The 19430-nt window shown below is 46.7% G+C and overlaps 1 protein-coding gene across 2 annotated transcripts in view; it reads left to right on the forward strand.

The window, feature by feature from the left end:
• Positions 1-17858: 17858 nt before the first annotated feature.
• Positions 17859-19430, forward strand: part of CDC42 (cell division cycle 42) — a 40115-nt gene continuing 38543 nt past the window's right edge. Inside the window, exon 1 of one of the 2 annotated variants that reach the window (XM_070404302.1) lies at positions 17859-17942. The gene's annotated coding sequence lies outside the window, so the exon portion shown is untranslated. The remainder of the gene's footprint in view (positions 17943-19430) is intronic. The other variant, XM_070404301.1, reaches the window with a different exon arrangement.

Genomic DNA, 19430 nt, shown 5'->3' on the forward strand with positions numbered 1-19430 from the left:
TCTAGACTCAAACCCAAACTAAACTCAGACTCAAACCAGCTCAGTATGACTTTAAAATGTCAGTGCATAACCATCAGCAACTGGAAAGTCTTGGGAAGAGGCACACAGGACGACGATGGACCCTCCCAGACGCACGGCCGCACCCGGACGAACTGCTACATACGCACGGCAGGTGCCCCCTTCTGTCTGGGTCTGGACTGAGGCAGGGCTACTGAACAGTCTGCGCCCGCTTCCTCCTGGGAAGTGATTGGTCGGGGCGCCGCACGGGACCGCCGTCAGCACAGCAGCACCCAGCCTTCCCTTTGGCCTCTCCCCTCGGGTGGTGCAAAGGCTCCAGGCTGTCACTTCTGGGCGGGGCTCCCACTCAGCTGCGCGCGGGCTTCTAGAACGTCTCAATTCCCCCTTTCATCCTCTTCCCATTTCGCAGTTGGGCAAACTGCGGCTCGGAAAGACAAAGGACTTCTGGGAAGTGGAAAAGCAGCCTAGGCTGTACCCACCGTTCCGAACGCACGTAGGCGGGACGGAGGACGGAGGACGGAGGACGAACAGAGCCCATCACGGGTTAAAACCATGAAGTTGCGGAGGACCCCTCCCCAGGCCTAGAGAGACCCGGCCCCTCTAACCTATCCTTTTTCCACTTCCAATTTCCGGCAGGCGCGACTTCCGGTTCCGGCAATGGGGTACAAAGCTTTGCGCCGGGGCTGGGGGCTCCCTTTCTCGGAGTCGCTTGTGGGGTGTCTGCTCCTGTGGTGAGCTGCCTCTGAAGCGGCAAAGGTGCAGGTGAACCCCCTCCCCCCCGACTCCTTCCCCCGCGCGGTCTGTTGGGAGCCGGGAAGCCCTGCCCTTGTGGCCGGCCGGCCGCTCCGCCTGGCGTGACGTTGGGCGTCACCGCAGCGGAGGAGTAGGAGGTCTCGGCCGGAAGCGCGTTTCCGGCCCGGCCTAGGCTTCGGGAGCCGCGCCCATGTTGGTGGGAGGAGTCGGCCTGGACGCGGGGGTTTTCCTCGGCTCAGCGGTCCTCCCGCGTGCCCCCTCTCTCCGAGCCTCAGTTTGTCTGTCTGTGACTGGAAAAAATTAACTGTCCCACTGGGTTATCGGGACGGTTGGACGAGGGAGAGCTGCCGCGGAGTGTCTGGCCCTTGACATTCAACCAATGGCGGCTGCTGTTCGTAAAGTGCTCAACACAGTCCGCTAGGAAATAGTGTCGAGTAAACGAGTCGGTAGGGCGTGGGTGCAGGCAGCGTCGGGCGGTCATCTGAACGGGGCGGATTTGCCTGCTCAGTGGTTAGAGCGGAGCCCGCCCGCCACCGCCACCGCGTTGGGCGCGTGCGGGAGGCACGCAATCGATGTGTCTCACATCCATGTCTCTCTTCTCCCTCTGCCGCCTCCCTCCTTTCCATTCTCTAAAAAGTAAAGGAAAAAATGTCCTCGGGTGAGGATGAAAGTAAAATAAAATATAACTGATAGGCTTTGCCCGGGCTAGTGTAGCTCAGTTGGGTTTGATTCCCAGTAGGGGGCGTGCAGGCAGACAAAACATTTTAAAATGAAAAAACACACACCCAACAACCCACATTAGAAAAATAAATAAAACGGGTAGGCTTTATAAGCTGGATTCGTCTTTCAGAGCCAACCGTGAGAACTGACCTACTCTGCAATGATACTTTCTAGAAGCCGGGGTTGTGAAGGCCTGGATGTTGGAAATTAGAATTACGAAAAGGGTGTTCCCATAAGTGGGTTAGGGGTTTTTCACTCAGGTTTTCTCCCTGGAGTTACGGAAGTGACACATAATTGTGGTTAAAAAGCAATACGTTGGAGCGTGGTCATACTGCACATGGAAAGGCTGCAGGTTGGATCCCAAGTCAGGCGCACAGGGAGGCAGCCAGTTTATCTCACATCGTGTGTATCTCGCCCTCCCCCACTTTCTAAGATCAATCAGCATATGCTTGGGTCAGGATTAAAAAGTTAAGAAATACAGAAAGATGTAAGGTTTTCTCAGATGGGATTATACTGTGCATATTGATCACCTTGGTGATGTGGTGATGACTTAAGGACATCTTCACATTTCAACACTAGGCCTACTTCATTTTTTCCAAATTGATTTGAGAGAGAAATGAAGATATCAATTTGTTCCATTTATTTTTATAGTTTTTTTAAAGATGAAGGAGCTTGAGTTTTATTTTTTATATCTTATTGATTTTACAGAGGAGGGGAGAGGGATAAGAGAGTTAGAAACATCGATCAGCTGCCTCCCGCACACCCGCTACTGGGGATGTGCGCAACCAAGGTAAATGCCCTTGACCAGAATCGAACCTGGGACCCTTCAGTCTGCAGACCGACGCTCTATCCACTGAGCCAAACTGGTTAGGGCTGTTCAGTTTATTATTCATTCATTGGTTGCTTGTATGTGCCCTGACTGGAGGTTTGACCCATGACCTTGGTGTATCTGGATGGTGCTCTAACCAACCAAGCTACCCAGCCAGGGCCAAGCTTGCTTCATCCTTTACAAAGCTGCACAGTGTCTCACTGAATGGCTAGCAATACTTCATTTTATGTAACCATTTTTCCGGTTGGTGGTCACTTTAGTTTCCAAATTCTGCTTTCCCACAATATTCCATCCACCCTCTCCTTGACTAAGTATTTCCTTTTCATCCAAAGCCCCCCTGAGTTACAGCAATATTTTTTAAACACGGGGATTTAAAAAAAAAAATTTGATTTTTTAAAGAGAAAGAGAGAAACATCAATCTGTTCCACTATTTATGCATTCATTGGCTGCCTCTTGCACGTGCTCTGACCAGGAGTCAAATCTGAAACCCTAGCACATTGGGACAACACTCCAACACTCCAATCAATTGAGCTACCCAGTCTAGGGCCAGTGGATCTGATTTTAAATGTCAACACTTCTGTGTGGATTAGGGAGGAATTAGTTCTTAAGGGAGGGGAGTTAATGAAAAAACATGATCTCTGAAAGCTGACTACATAATAGGAGTTATATTCTTTGATTGGACATAACCTTATGTGAAAACTAATTTAGTCATTATTGTCATTTGAGTTTCTTCCCCCTCCTATAAGATAAATTAGCAGCCCAGCCATTGTGGCTTAGTTGGTGAGCTGGGGTTTGATTCCTCGGCAGGGCACAGTTGTGGGTTTATTCCCCAGTAGGTGGTGTGCAGGAGGCACTGATTGGTGTTTTGCTCCTCAGTGTTTCCATCTTTTCCTCTCTAAAATCAATAAAAATAAATTAACATAAGGTGTGGTTTTTCTGTAAATAACCCCTCTTTTGGACTGGGGCCCTAACCCAAATGAAGCAAAGCCCTTCTTTTCTGGCATTTTACAGGTATTTGATTGGCCTACTCCATTCTTCCCACTATGTTGGTTTGCTAAAGCTGAAGCTATTAGGCATCCAAAGAGATTCTGAGATGTTCAATTTCCCATACAAATTGGTAGTTACAAAATAGTCATGGGGATGTAAAGTTCAACATAAGGAATATAGTCCCAAATCTACATTTTTCATTTTGGTAAGCCACACATTTTCTCAATTGTGATACTTGATCCAACAAGAAGAAATAAAAGTAGAATTTCTAATAGCTTTATTAAGAAAACCTATTGAGCCTGGCAGGTGTAGTTCAGTTGGTTGAGCATTGTCCCAAGAGATTGCTGGTTTAATGCCTGGTCAGGGCACATGTCCTGTTTGCCAGCTTGACCCCCAGTAAGGGGGCATGCAGAAGACAGCCGATCAATGTTTCTCTAAAAAGCCATAAAAACAATTTTTAAAAAGAAAACCTATTAAATGGAAACAGACTCATAGATACAAAGAACAAACTGATGGTTGCCAGAGGGGGTTGGTTAGGAGGATGCATGCAAAAAGTGAAGGGTTTAAAAAATACAAATTGGTAGTTACAAAATAGTCATGGCGATGTAAAGTTCAACATCTATCTATATATAAAAGCCTAAGCGACTTATGACCGGACAACCAGCTGGTAGCTATGACACACACTCACTACCAGGGGGCAAGACGCTCAATGTAGGAGTTGTGTCGTGTCTGTGTGTGTGTGTGTCCCCCTGTGGTTAGTGCTCCCACAGCTAGCCAACCTTCTGCAGCCCCCCCCCCCCCCCCATGCACAAATTCATGCACTGGGCCTCTAGTAGGGAATATAATCAGTAATACTGTAATAGCCATGTATGGTACCAGGTAGGTACTTGATTTATTGGGATCATTTTGTAAATTACATAATTATCTTTACTATGCTGTGCACCTGAAACCAATATAAAGTAATACTGAATGTCAACTGTAGTTGAAAAGTAAAATTTAAAAACTGCATCTCTGAAAAGAAAGAAAATCTGTTAAAATCGAAAACTAATGGAACCTGCGTCTGGACCAGATCCAGGAGATTGGGGTGGTTTTAATAGCCTTGGTGGTCTGTTTTTGCTGACTCTGACTTTTCCCTGTGTACCTAGGGGCCTGAGTCATCCTTTTCCAGACTTCCAGAATGGCGACTGAAGGAGATCCAAAGGCACAAAAAGATAGAGAAGTCCAGAATGATCAAATAATGTCACCTCCAAATGAGATGGTGGCCAAGGAGCCAGAAGATGTCGTAACAGTGGCTCCCCAGGCCCAGGTTCCACAAGAGCCTTCTGGACATCCGCCGAAGAGCCTTGAAAAAGTCTGTGTCAAAAATGTTCAGACCGGGCCAGGAAGGAATCCTGTCAATCCTCTCGTCTTCAGGCAGATGTTCAGAAAGTTCCGTTGTGAGGGTCCATCTAGGCCCAGGGAAGTCTTCAGGCATCTGCTAGCGCTTGCTATGCAGTGGCTGAGACCCGATATTCACACAAAGGAGCAGATGATAGAAATGCTGGTGCAGGAGCAATTCCAGATCATCCTGCGTGAGATGCTCAGAGCTCAGCAGCAGAAGTGTCCGTCCATTGTCAGATATCCTGGCTGAGTCTCACTGCTTATTTCTTGCTCAACCTACACATGAGATGTTTGGTTAAAGGTTCTCTTTGTTGTAAGTTCTTGTTCCTGTCATGGGAAAGCTAAACCTCAATTTCCTTTGAGTTTGCTTTTGACTAGTTGTAACGAATCGATCAAGACCCATGTCTGGACCTGTTTTTGCCCGAGGCATTTGTTTCCTGGGACTGAACTCCAGAAGGAGTTTCTCTGCCCTCTTGTTAGGACAGTCGGCCTGCTGTTTGTTTTGCTCTGCTGAATGTCTTTTTGCACTTTGTGATATCCTTTAATATATTGTTTTTATGTATCCAAAAAGGTAATTACTTTAACTTGCAGAATTCTTGATTCTTGCTGTTGTGGCATGAGTGGGAACTTCTGTAACCTCACCAGTAACTCATTTGGGATGTTCTTGAAATATTAAAGTTTGTTTGGTTCTTAAAAATGTTCTGTGGTAATTTATCAGTGTAGCTCTTAGTAGTCAGCATTTGAGAAAAAGAATTTGTCAGGAATAGAGCTAGAGATAAGAACTATAACACATTTGCTGAGCTGGGAAATAGGAACAGGCCTGGCCTTTGTTTTCAAAGTCAGAATTTAAATTGGACAAATGGGGTCATAAGAGGTAAATAACAGAGCTGTTGAATTGCTCTTTCTCCATTTCCATTACCTTTGTTCTACAGCTTGTCTTCCTGTAGAACTCATTCTAAAGATGTCTGACAATTCTGTTCTGGTCTTCCTGAAACAGGTCATCCTGGCTGTGTATGGAGACCTGTACTTTGGTTCAGACAGCTGAGACGGAGCAGTAGCTGTGGTTGTGACAGTAAACAGCAACTGCTTCCCCAGCATGATCCAGTCTGAGGAACCTTTCTACCTCTGTGGCCTGGCTCTTGGATTTATAGATCTGCTCTGGTAACAAACTTGGTGCCAATTCACAATTGATCTTTTGGATTAGGGATGATTAACTCCATGCTTCTGGTGTTTAGTACTTGGGCCTTTGGGGCTGTTCTAGATGCTAGAATACAAATATAAAATATGGTGAACATAAAGACAAATGAACTCTGCCTCTTATTAACTAGGTTAAGCTTTTCTATTCTTAATTCTAGGAATAAATTTAATTTGGCAAAGGAGTTAGTAATGCTGATAGGGTCCTAGTATCTCTAATACTTCAATTTGTTCAAAACATTGTGAAGGTATTTCCTTTGGTCTGCAGGAATCAGGAATTCCTGGTGTTAAGGAATTTCCTAGCCTGCACCAGTTTCTTAGCTGTTTCAATGATCTCAAGTTTTGCATGCAGGTAAAGGGTTTTATGGCAAGACAGCTGAGGTTTACTGAATTGAGTGAACCTAGCAGATTTTTTCAACCATAGCACTTTGGGTCCAGATAATTATTTGTGGGGGATTGTCCTATGCATTGTAGGATCTTTAGCAGCATCCCTATCCTCTAACAATTAGATGTTAGTAGCAGCCCCCCTATATGTGACAACCAAAAGTGTCTGCAGGTATTGCCAAATATACTGTTAAGGCAAATTTGCTCCTGGTTGAGAACCGCTGATTTAATAGAGTTCATCACAGACATGCTTCATAAGCAACATGGCTAATAAGTGGTGGAACTAGAACCTGACCCTTGGATTTCTGTCTCCCTAGTCTTGGGCTTTTTTCCATCATGTTTGGAAATGTTAACGAGTGTCTCTTGAGAATCTCCTATGTGCAAAATCTATTTATTAATATACATATATATTGAGTGATTGATTTCAGAGAGGGAGAGAAAGAAACATTGAGAGAAAATCATTGATTTGCTGCCTCTGCACGCCCCACACTAGGGATGGAGCCCACAACCTGGGCATGTACCCTGATTAGGAATTGAACCGTGACCTGGTTCATAGGTTGACGCTCAATCACTGAGTAGCACCAGCTGGGCCAGAATAGTTTTTTTGTATGGCTCATACCTAGTTTCACACTTCCTAGTAAAAAATGCAAAGTAGTGTATTTAGGTAGGAGTCAACCTCCAAAGTGTGAGGTTTAGAGAGGTAAGTGACTGAGCCAAGACCCAATCCCCTTATAAAACCAGAATTGGTTCAATTCACAATTTCCCAGCAACCTCTGTAGTACCAGTTCTTTCCCATGGAAGTGAATTACAGATGAGATTTCTTGCCCCAAACAAACCCAGTAAGAGGAGAAGCTAGAGTTCATCTCCATTTCATCTGGCTTTAGCCCCATACCCTGCCACAAGGTCACATTGCCTGGATATCTAAAAGTAAACCAATTCTAAAGCACCCTGACAATTTTAGTCCTGTGAGTGACGGGGGAGGAAGAGGACAGTGTGGAGGAACCAGAGGGAAGTATTTCTAAAATGTCTTGTGTCTAGTTTTCCCTTTGTGACTCCAAATTCCACAAAAGATTAGTTAATTATTTAAAAATGCTCCTGCCAGATGACTACTGGTGAAAAATCAGTGTTGGGGCCACAAAGTAATATGAGATTGCTAGCAACTGGCTAGCAGTGGTGCCATGGAAAAATGTCTGAGTGAGTGGGTGACAGCCCTGGCTGCTGGAGAGATGGCCAACTCCAGGAGGGGTGGGGGCTATGAGGGGGCCATGGTGGTGGCAGCTGGAGAACGCAAGTGTAACTGGCCTTCCCAGGAGCATCATGTGTGGTCAGTTTCCACAGACCACTCAGTATAATGCACTTAACAATGACGAATATTTTGCTAAACATTTTCCACCCACTGCCATGCATGTATTGGACATTTTTCCTTGAACTGGAATGCCCCTCCCCCAATCTGCCAGCCTACTCCTATTCTTTTTTTTAAAATCCTCACCCAAAGATATTTTCTCCATTGCTTTTTTTTTTTTTTTAAAGAAAATAATGGAAGGGAGGGAGGGGGAAGGAGAGAGAGAACCATCAATTGGTGGACTCCTGAAAGTGTCCCCACCAGGGCCTGGGATCGAACCTGCAAACTACATACCTTTGGGAATCTAACCTGAGATCTTTCAGTGAGAGGGCCAATGCTCTAACCACTGAGAACACTGGCCAGGGCTTCTAAAAAAATATATGTTTTTATTGATTTGAGAGGGAGAGAAACAGCAATGTGAGAGAGAGAACGATCTGCAACCCCCGATGGGGATAGAGCCTGTAACCTGCATCCTAGTATGTACCTTGAAGTGGAATCTAACTGGCCACCTTTGGTGCACAGGACAATGTCAGGGCTCCTATTCACTCTATTACGCAGATAGGCATGGTCACCTTCCTGAAGCTTTTTTTGATGTCTGCCTTGATTTGGCATCTGAAGCCCTCCTGTGAGCTGTTCTAACACATCAGTCCCTGTTCACTCAACAAATATGTACATTGTGTACTCAACGTGCTATGCCCTGTTCTAAACATCACACTGTAGTACAGCTTGTAGTTTGTTCCCAGGCAGATTGTGAGCTCCATGAAAATGACATTCTTGGCCTCCAACACAAGTCTTGCATGTGGCTGATTCTCAAGGAACAGTTTGGTATTTGTAGGAGACACATGGTTGCTCCCTGATTTAAGTTGTTTCCTTCTAGTAAACACAAATAACTAGAGTTCACAGGAGACCACTAAGTGTTACATTGGGAAGAGGACAGGGAGTGAGATTATTTATTCACGTGTAAGGGCTGGTGATGGCAGTAAAATTAAACCAGAAAAGAAAAAAAAAAGGGGCCTCTTCACTTAGGCTTAACCCGGGTGACTGGCTTCCTTCCCCATTCTGTACCTGACCTTGCAGTGAGGTGAGGTTAGCAGCCCTGCACTGGCTCTACTTGAAAGCTCAAGGGCCCCCTTAGTGCCTAGCAACAACCTAACCGCCTAGAATGGTGATTTTGAAGCCGGGTGTGTCTCCTGGGCAGGAAGCCACCTACACCGCCTAAGCGGCCAGGGCCTCCCCTCCGCTTCCTCTGAACTCAAACTCTGCCTTGAATTGGAGCCAATACTTAGTGTTTTGGAGCCCTGTCTTAGGGGCATAAATGGGATGTTTCTAGCAAAGATAACTCTAGTATTTACAAGGAATGTGATCTCAGACAAGTCACGTCACCTCTCTGAACTTCCGCTTCCACACCCGATTTATTCCTAGCTAGGATCACCCTAGCACAGCACTGGAGTCAGGAACATTCAATAAATGCAATTGTATCGGAATCTGCTTGGTTAGGGGAAGATTCAGTTAGATTTCTCAGCTGTCCCTTTGATCTTGTTCTTTTCTTGAGCCCTTCTCTGCTCCATCTTCTATTTCCTAATTCCTCTACATAAAATCCGGTTCTTACCCCACTCCTGCACATCCCTCTCCTCATTACATCTTATCATCAAAGAAAGTTCTGCACTTCCTAGAAAATCACGAGTGTTTTGTTTTTTACACCAATACTGTAGTGACCTTTAATTTTTAAAAACTTAAATATAACATGCATCCTGTAAAGTGCACAAGTCTTAATGGTACCACGTGGGCACACCCCTATAACCACCTTCCAGGTGAAGATACAGACTATAGTCAGTACCTCAGGAGTCTCTCTCATGCCCTTTCCTAGTCGATCCCCTGAGAGTAACTGCTGATAGGATTTCTATTGCCTTGAGTAGTGTTGCCTGTTTTTGCACCTAGTGGAAAATTACAGTAAATACCCTTTTGTGTCTGTCTTCTTGTGTTCAATATTGTGTTAGTGAGATTCATCCATCCCTGCTTTTCCATGCCTATCTACCTGGACTTGCCTGTTCTTTCTGCCAGGAAGCTTTCTGTTCTTCCAGCATGCCCCACCCTGGCCTGGCCAGTCTGTTCAAGTTCTCTAGACTCAGATCAAACCTTGCTCCTCTGGGAAACCTTCCTGGTTGCTCTGGGTTTGAATCCCAGCCCCTCCACCTACCAGCTGAATGACTTGACAAACGTTACTAACAACCTTTTCGTGCCTCATTTTTGGTTAAAGATAATAGTTTCTATATGCCAGAGTTCTTGTGAATTTCAAGTGAGATAATACTTAGTAAATACTTAGAACAGTACCTGGAACACAGGAAGTACTTAATATATGTTATCGTGAGTACTTTTATTATTCCCCTAGATCCTTATACAAACTCTTGTCCTAGCACTTATTTTGATTATTGTTTGTCCCACTATGAGACCTTAATTCCTTGATTAGGTATTATGTCTTCATTTATTGTATTTCTTCAACAGATTTATTGAGTATGCACTATATTCTAGCTGGGGGTACAGTGGTGAAAAAAATCTTTCTAATTTTTTTAAGGAATGAGACAAATAATAAAAATAAAGAGGTAAGATTATTTGAGATAGTGATTAGCACTATGAAAGCAAGCAATGTGGTGTGATAGTGGGTTAGGGGTGCCACTTACACTGGATGGGGAAGAGGTCTTGAAGAGGCACTATTTAAGCAAAGAGCTTCAGGGTGAAAGGAACAGGCATGTGCAGAGCGGGAGAGAACAAGTGCAAGGCCCTGAGGTGGCACAGTGAGCTCAAATATCTGAGAAAAACAAAGAGGGAAGCATGGTCCAGAGGAGGTTGGAGAGATGGCTGAGAGCCAGGAAAAGCCATTGAAGGGGTTAAGCAGCAGGATAGCAGTCACCTTTGCACCTGAGGTACCTGGCACATAATAGACACTAACTTGAATACTGGTCACAATTGCCAATAACCAATTGGCCCACAGGAGTGATTCTCCGATAGTTTTCGAATTAAAACTTTGTTATTGTGCTATGTGCCTTTGGGTGCTTACTAAACCCTACTGGATGGGAGTTGCTCAGTTACTTCTAGACTTTTCTTTCCCTTATCCCATCTCATCTACCATCTTTAGTGACCCGGATCATCTCCACCAATCCACCAGAGACGTGTAACAGAGATGAAAGCCTGGCAAGCCTGAACCAGTTGGAAAAAGGCAAGCAGGAAACAGGTTTGGTCAGTTCCTCTCCTTTCTCTGACTCCTAGAAGAGTCAAGGTCCCTGGATAAGTGTACTGATGTGGTACAAAGGGGAGGAGGAAGGCCCAGCAGCAGGAGGGGCTGCAGAAGGGGGTTGGAGTGGGGTCAGAGCCATGGAGTAGGCAGATTTCAGCTCTAGCCTCTTAGGGTGTGGCAGGCTAAACCAGGAGCACATCTGGAGTCCTAGCACCAGAGTGATGCTGTTGACAAGGTCTGGGCCATTATCATCAGGCAGAGGGAAAGACCAGCCAGTAAATCAGAATGGAAGGGTAGCCTTGATTTAAATGATAGGATTTTGCACAACAAAAATCAATATTTTAGTAACAGCAGTAAGATTTTATTTTTGTTTTATTGAATTATCTTTAACCTTTATTCTTATGAAATATTATCCAGGAGAAAAAGCACATAACACAAATGTACAGTACAGTGAATAATTACAAAGCAAACATCCATGTAATCATCACCCAGGTCATGAAACAGAACATTGTCAACACTCTCTCCCCAATAGCCCCCTATCCCTCCCAGAATACAACCTCATTTAGAGGCAGTCAGCAGCTGGATTCTTAAAATAATAATCACTTCCTGCATGGCCCATGTGACTCAGTGGTTGAAGGTCAACCCATGAACCAAGAGGTCACTGGTTCGATTCCTGATTAGGGCATATGCCCGAGTTTGGGGCTCCATCCCCAGTAGGGGGCATGCAGGAGGCAGCCGATCAATCTCATTGGATATTTCTATTTCTCCCACTCTAAAATCAATTAAAAATTTTTAAAATAATCACTTCCTGACTTTTGTAGTTTAACACCTGTGAATCACATGGAGTCTTAAATTAGGATTTTCTCATGTAAGTCCTAAGACTGAAGACCACAAAGGGGAGTCTCTTTAATGTGGATCCTTCTCTTCTTTCATAAATCTTGTTAGGCCCCGGGGAGAAGTGGTGGATTTGTGGTCTTGAACATTCAGCAGAAAACACATTTTTGTTTTGTTTTGTTTTGTTTTTATTGTTGAACGTATTACATATGTCTCCTTTTTCCCCATCAACCCCTCCCTGGCCACTCCCACCCCCTAGGACAAGCTCCCACTGCCCCAGTGTCTGTGTCCATTGGTTATACTAATATGCATGTAAGTATTATACTAATATACTTACATCTCTTACATCCCTGCCTTCCTTCTGAGGTTTGACAGTCTGTTCAGTGTTTCTCTGTCTCTGGATCTATTTTTGTTCATCAGTTTATGTTGTGCATTATATTCTACAAGTGAGTGAGATCATGTAATATTTATCTTTCTCCAACTGGCTTATTTCGCATAGCATAATGCTTTCCAGCTCCATCCATGCTGTTGCAAATGGTAAAAGTTCCTTTTTTTTTATAGCAGCATAATATTCCATTCTGTAGATGTACCACCGTTTTTTAATCCACTCATCTACTGATGGGCACTTAGGCTGTTTCCAAATCTTAGCTATTGTAAATTGTGCTGCTATGAACATAGGGGTGCATATGTCCTTTCTGATTGGTGTTTCTGATTTCTTGGGATATATTCCTAGAAGTGGGATTACTGGGTCGAATGGGAGTTCCATTTTTAACTTTTTGAGGAAACTCCATACTGTCTTCCACAGTGGCTGCACCAGTCTGCATTCCCACCAGCAGTGCACGAGGGTTCCTTTTTCTCTACATCCTCGCCAGCACTTGTCGTTTTATTTATGGAGAACACAGCACTTGTCGTTTGATTTATTGATGGAGAACACAGTCTTGAGGCTTCTTTCATTCAACCTGTGTTTAAATGCTCACTATGTTTAAGGCACCTAAAAAGTATGGTGAGAAGCACAGAGATGTGTTCAAAACCTCGCCTGCCCCTAGGAGCTCGCAGTCAGGCAGAGGCAGCATGGAGATACATGTCAGACAGGGCGAGGGCCTGAAGACGTCCCGGATAAGTGCTATGGGTGTTTTGAAGAGGCAGAGATCACTTTTGGCAGCTGGAAGCAGAGCAGGCTTTGTGGAAGAGGTGCCATTAAGTTCATTCATGCATCATTTATCAAACGTTTTTGAAGGCCGGCAGTATGCCAGGAAATTAGGTCAAAGGATACAAAAATGAATAAGATCCTTGCCAGTTCACAGACTAATGGCTGTGTCAGCGCAGATATAAATGATTCTAATATTGTATGCTAGAAATACCCAGTGTAAGAGGAATGACTGTGGCCCGGGGTTTTCAGGGAGGGCTTCAGAGCTGAGAGCTAGGATAGTATTTTAAGGAGAGAGGAATAGGAGTTTAGCAGACAGACAAGGGAACCACTGAATCTTCAGAGGTGCTGAGGTGGGAAAGGACACAGGTCAGTGTTGGCAAAAAGTAGAGTTCATAGTGGAACTTGACAGGTAGGATGGATGAGCAGAAAAAGGTGTTCTAGGCAAAGGGATCAACCTGAGCAGGGGTTTAGCAGCAAGAGATTATGATACTGAATGCACAAAAGGAAGTTGTGAGCATAAAGCATGTGATGGAGGTCTTCTGTTTAATTTTGTGTCAACTTGACTGGGCCGTGAGATGCCCAGATATTTCCTCAAACATTCTTCTGGGGGTGAGGGTGTTTGGGGATGAGATTAACATTTAGATTGGTAGACTAAGTACTGCAGACTGCTCTCCCTAATGTGGTGGGACTCATCCAATCAGTAGAACAAAAGGCTGACCAACCCTTGAGTAAGGAAAAATTATTCCTGGCTTTGGAGTCAAGACCCATGGGTCTTTCATGGGTCTTGAGCCTGCTGGCCATTGGACTGCAATTGAGATATCTGCTCTTCTGGTTCTCAGGCCCTAGGACTTGTACTGGAACTACACCATTTGCTCTCCTGGGTCTCTGGCTTGCCAATTCACCCTGCAGATCTTGGGACTTATTAGTCTTCATAGTTGTGTGAGTCAATTCCTTAATACATACAAAATAGGAGATATAGATAGGAAGAAAGAAAGATAGATGTAGGTGTAGATATTTGCTATTGGTGCTGTTTCTCTGGAGAACCCTGACTAATACAGAAGGGGAAAGCAAATTATTTTGGAAAGGCAAATCGGTGCCAGATCAAGAGAATACAGAATGCCTAGCTGAAGGACTTAGATTTTTACTTGGAAGACATAGGAGAAAACACTAGGGGTTCCTGAGTCTGGAAGTGACTTAGTAAGAGCTGATATCTGGGAAGATGAAAGTTGTGCTGTATAAAATGAATTAAAACAGAGATTCTCAAGGGGAACCTCTAGAAATTGGGTATTAATTTTGTGGGTACAGGATCTATAATGCAGGAAATGTTGGGAGCCCCTGAATGTACAAGAGTATGGGGACCCAAATCAGATATAGGCACCACAGAACCTGGAGCAGGTGGGAACTGGGTGCTGATGGGACTTCCGAGAGCTGAAATTTGGAAATGGGGGTGGGAATATGCACTAGAGGAGGTAGAGATTTGGGAATTATCTACTTGTCTTAGAGGATTGTGGCTAGTACCACACAGGGGCAGACACGGGGGACAGAGTGACTCATCAAAAGTCTCGCAGTTGAGAGAGTAACCTACTCAACCTGGCTCAGAAAGTATAAGGACTTTATTAGCTAACTAGAGGCCTGGTGCACGGATTGATGCACGGGTGGGGTCCCTCAGCTTGGCTTGCACCCTCTCGCAATCTGGGACCCCTCGGGAGATGTTGGACTACTGGTTTTGGCCCGATCCCCTCAGGCCGGGCCTGGCCTGCAGAGATCAGGCCAAAACTGGCAGTTTGACATCCCCCAAGGAATGTAGCAGTGCTGAAGTGGCAGGTGGCCGGGGAGGAGCCTGCACTGCCACTCATACTGGCCCTGCTGTGCCTGCTGTTGTTGGTAGCACTACCACGGAAGCAAGAGAGGCTCCCACCCCCACAGCTGCACTTGCCAGCTATGATCCTGACTTGTGGTTGAGCAGGACTTCCGCTGTGGGAGCACACTGACCACCAGGGGGCAGCTCCTGCATTGAGCATCTGCCTCCTGGTGGTCAGTGTGGGTCATAGCGACTGGTCGACCCATTGTTCAGGTAGTTCCAGTCTTAGAGGTCGCTTAGGCTTTTATATATATAGATGTGGCTGAAAGTTGAAACTAAACAGAATCCAAGGGCTCAAACAATGCCACTGGGATTTGGTGTCACTATCTCCATCTCTCAGCTTTGTTTCCCCTTTCTGTCTTAGTCTCATCCTCAGGGGGTCTCCCTCCTTGCAGTGGGAAGATGACTGCCAGCAGTGGCTTGGTTACACATTGCCTGGGTGGATAGAGTCATTCAACTGGATAGTTCTGACCAAAGTCCCAGGATAGAATCTCATTGGCTCTCATTTGGTCATATGCCCATTACCGAAATGCTGCAGTAAGAGCATTCTCTAAAATGCTCTGATTGGGCCTGGCTGGTGTGGCTCAGCAGTTGAGCATTGACCGATGAACTAGGTCAGGGCACATGCCTGGGTTTCCGGGTCAGTCCCCAGTAGAGGTGTGCAGTAGGCAGCCAACAGATGGTTCTCTCTCATCATTGATGTTTCTATCTCTCCCTCTCCCTTCCTCTCTCTGAAATCAATAAAAACATAAAACACACACACACAATGCTCTGATAGGCCAAGTCTGGGTCACCAGTCTATTCCTACAACTGTAGGTAGAATCATTTCTAGAACTACTTGGAGTGAGAATGGTGGGAGGGGTGCTTCCAGAAGAAGGAGGTGTTACCAGAAGGAGGAACGGACACTGGGCTTGTAACCACAGAGGAGCAGAGCTGGAGACCAATAGGCTACCCCTCCTGTTAAAATGAGGCAGCTCTAGCCAGTGGGGCAGTGGGAGGCTGGTGTTTTGATGGGCCAGCAGCAAGGGAAGGGGTAGACTGGGGTCAAGTAGTAATGCTACTGCCTTTTGGGGCTGTGAAAAGTTGGGGGAGGGGCCTTCTGACAAAAACCTGGCAACATAATAGATACAGTGCTAAATGGATCCTTGTACTCAGAATAAAGGCAGGAAAAGCCAAGAAGTTGGGTGACACCCCATCAAGATATTGCTGCTAATGGAAAGGGCAGACATTGTCTGGGGACATTCATGGAATTGGGAGAAGGGATGAAGGAAAGGTCACTGCCAATTGGCCTTCTTGAGGGAGAAACAAACAGTTTTCTCTCAAGTTTAAGAAATGAAGCTGATGCATTTTTATGGCACTAAAATTTTTTTTTTTTTAAATATATTTTTTATTGTTTTTTTACAGAGAGGAAGGGAGAGGGATAGAGAGTTAGAAACATCGATGAGAGAGAAACATCGATCAGCTGCCTCCTGCACACCTTCCACTGGGGATGTGCCCACAACCAAGGTACATGCCCTTGACCGGAATCGAACCTGGGACCCCTCAGTCTGCAGGCCGGCGCTCTATCCAATGAGCCAAACCAGTTAGGGCTAAAATTTTTATAGTAGTCCAAAACAACTTAGATTCCAACAGGAGATTGGGTGAATAGTGTAATGCCCATGCATTAGAATACAGCCTTTACAAATAATGCTTTATTTGACACAAAAGATGTTCACAATGTAGTTTTGAGAGAGAAAAGCAGATTACAATCCGTTTTTGTGCAATAGATGTATGTGTATACACACACACATATACATAAATAAATTACTGATTTACACAAGTATACACCAAAAGATTAATAGTTGGTATTAGTCAAGGCAGGACCACAGCTGAAGCTTGTCTTTTGATTTCTCTATAATAAACCTGCTGGATATTATGATAGAGCAGTGGTCAACTAGAACCAGTCTCTGGGGTTCAAGTCCCAGCTCTGCCACTGCCTGCCTTGGCGACCTTGGACAAGTCCCTTAACACTTCCGTGCCTCAGTTCATGTATCAATAAATGGGGGTACTAGCTCTTAACTTATAAAATGGTTGTTGAGTGTTAAAGTGGCTACTATTCCATGCCTACAGTAATCCACTCAAAAATGTAGTTATTCTTGTGTAATTAAAAAAAGTCCAAACAACAACATAAACTGATGAACAAAAATAGAACCAGAGTCATAGAAGCATCGAACAGACTGTCCAACCTATGAGGGAAGGCGGGGGTGGGGTGGGGGTGGGGGTGGAGGGGCGGTGAGAGGGTAAGAGATCAACCAAAGGACTTGTATGCACGCATATGAGCAAAACCAACGGACACAGACAGTAGGGGGGTGAGGGTATGTGCTGGGGGGTGGGGGCGGCCAGGGAGAGGTCAATGGGGGAAAAAGGAGACTTATGTAATACTTTAAACAATAAAGAATTTTAAAAAAGCTTAAAAAAATCCAAAAGAAAATATGACTATTAAGTTGTATATATTTAAAATAGGTGTCTTTCTTGGCCAAATAGCTGTGGTAGTCAACAACAATTGGAGTATTATTAAAATAAGCTGTTTCCCTCTAACACTGGGACACGTTTGAGAAAAGACAGAGAAGGTTCCTATTCCCCTGGAGTCTCCACACTAGCAGGGAAGACAGATAAACAGGTGCTGTGAGGACAGGGGGATCAGGAAGGGCTGAGAGCCAACCACAGGGCTCGTGAAACAGTGAATGCAAGGCCTTGCAACGGGGAGGAAGTCTCTAAACCAAAAGACGACGCTGCGGCTGGAGCGAGGGAGGCTGGGGTGTAGGCAGAGATGAGAAGAGACCCACAGGACACAGGGCCCTGTCGCCTGCAGGGTGGTCTTCCGCAAGTCACTTTCCTCTGGGTAGTTTCCGTCTTCTCTGCAAACCAGGGAGATAATACTGTGCTTCCCCAGATGGCAAGGATCAGAAGAAATGTTAGTGAAAGCCCTTTGCAAACGGCCGTTTACACATTATAAATAAAACCATCTGAGCAGGAGGTGCGCTCAGCCGCAGCCGCGGAAGCCGCGTAGGCTGGCGCGTGCGCGACAGGCAGCCCGAGCCCAGGCGGAGGGAGAGTGCATTCAGGTCCTCGCTCGGCCTCTGTTTGCCTCGCGGTCCCGCCCACTTCCGCGGGTACCCAACCGTGCGTCGCCTGCGTGCTGACGTCAAGCGCGTGCCCCTGTCCGGCAGCCGAGGAGACCCCGCTCAGTGCTGCCAACGCCCGGGCGGAGAGGCTGAGGTGAGTGCGGGGCCCAAGGCTCCCCGCGGGAGCGGCTTCCCAACTGTCCCGTCCCTACTGTGCCGCCCCGGCACCTCCTTGTCCGCGGGGACACCCCGCTTCTGGGTTCCGGGGACGCCTGGGAGCGCGGGTCGCGGGGTGGGGGTGGGGTTGCCCGGATCGCGCGGCGCCGTGCGGGAGAGCGCGGGTCTGGGTTCTGTCGGGGAACGGAGGGGAGGGGGTTCCGGCGGGGAAGGTGGGGGGCGCCCGTTCCGCCCAGGGGAGCGCGGCCGGGATGCGGGGTGCCGGCCGGAGGGCGCGGGCGGTGCCGGGTTGTCACCGGGCAGCGGCGGAAGGAAGGAGTCACACCCATCTCGGCCGCCCGGGCTCCCCTCCCCCCGGCTGGCCCCGAGGGCGGGCGGCGGGCCGGGGCGCCGTCGTGGGTCTGGGCCGTGGAGCCGCTCGCGGGCGCCGGGCTGAGCGGGAGTGCCTGCGGCTCGGGCGGCCGGGCTGCCCCAGCGCCCGAGCTTCAACTTCCTGCTTCGCTGGGCGCCGCCGCGGACATTTTGCGGCGGGCGGGGGAGGGGAGCGGAGTGGCCGGCGCGGCCGGGGAGCGGCGGTCCCGGGGCGGGTGGCCTGCTGGGTGCCCCCCGGGCTTTGCCCGCGACTGGCTTCTCCCCGCAGCCTCTCCTCGCCTCGCCTCCGCCGCTTGGCCCGGGCGGGGTGGCTCTGATCCCCGTCTCTCCGGTCTCTGCTGTAGGTTGAGTTCCTAATGCCATTTCCGTTTGCTTCTCCAGCTCTGTCTCTCCGCCTGCTCAGCGGAGCTTCCCTTTCTGGGAGTTACCTAACCATCTCTCGAAACTGTCGTTCTGCCGCTTTCTTAATTCCTCTTACCAGGGGGAAATTTTCTTTGTTCGTTTGCTTATTTTCCTCCCCTTTCAGTCCAAGAGAAATGCAGTGTGGAAGATTACGTCATCGCAATATAAGGGGTGAGAGTTTTAACTCCTGCAAGTCAGGGATTCACCCCATTAAGGCAGCATTTTGCAGCCTCAGTTGGCTATCCTGCCTGCTTTCTCAGTGCATCGTATTCAGAGATCTCTTCAAATCCCGGTCGTCTCAAAGGCACCCAAAAGCCAGGAAGGTTTACAATCTCAAGAGTAGTTTGTGCCAGGGAATAAAGCGTAAGACAACACCCTGTACAGCCACTTAGGAAGGCCATACCTTTAAAGACATCCCTTTGTACTCGAATGAAGTGCATTTATTTGTAGAAGCATCTTTGGTCCAGAAAGACTTGCCCAGACTGTCTCCTGTATGACTTCCTGATGCAGAGAGCGCACCTAAGTCGACTAACGTTGTGCTTTTTGTGCCAGGGGAGAAGAGAATTGGTTCATCTCAACCCTAATCTTTGCTTGCTAGACACTTTTAGTTTTGTAAGTAAAAACGAGTTTTGGATTTATAACAAGAAAAACTTGAGTAACATTTTCAGTCTTTTTGGATCACAGTATTTGT

The sequence above is a fragment of the Myotis yumanensis genome, unplaced genomic scaffold (assembly GCF_028538775.1).
Source record: "Myotis yumanensis isolate MYYU_CA2020_CCGP unplaced genomic scaffold, mMyoYum1.0.hap1 SCAF_2, whole genome shotgun sequence".
NCBI lineage: Eukaryota > Metazoa > Chordata > Mammalia > Chiroptera > Vespertilionidae > Myotis > Myotis yumanensis.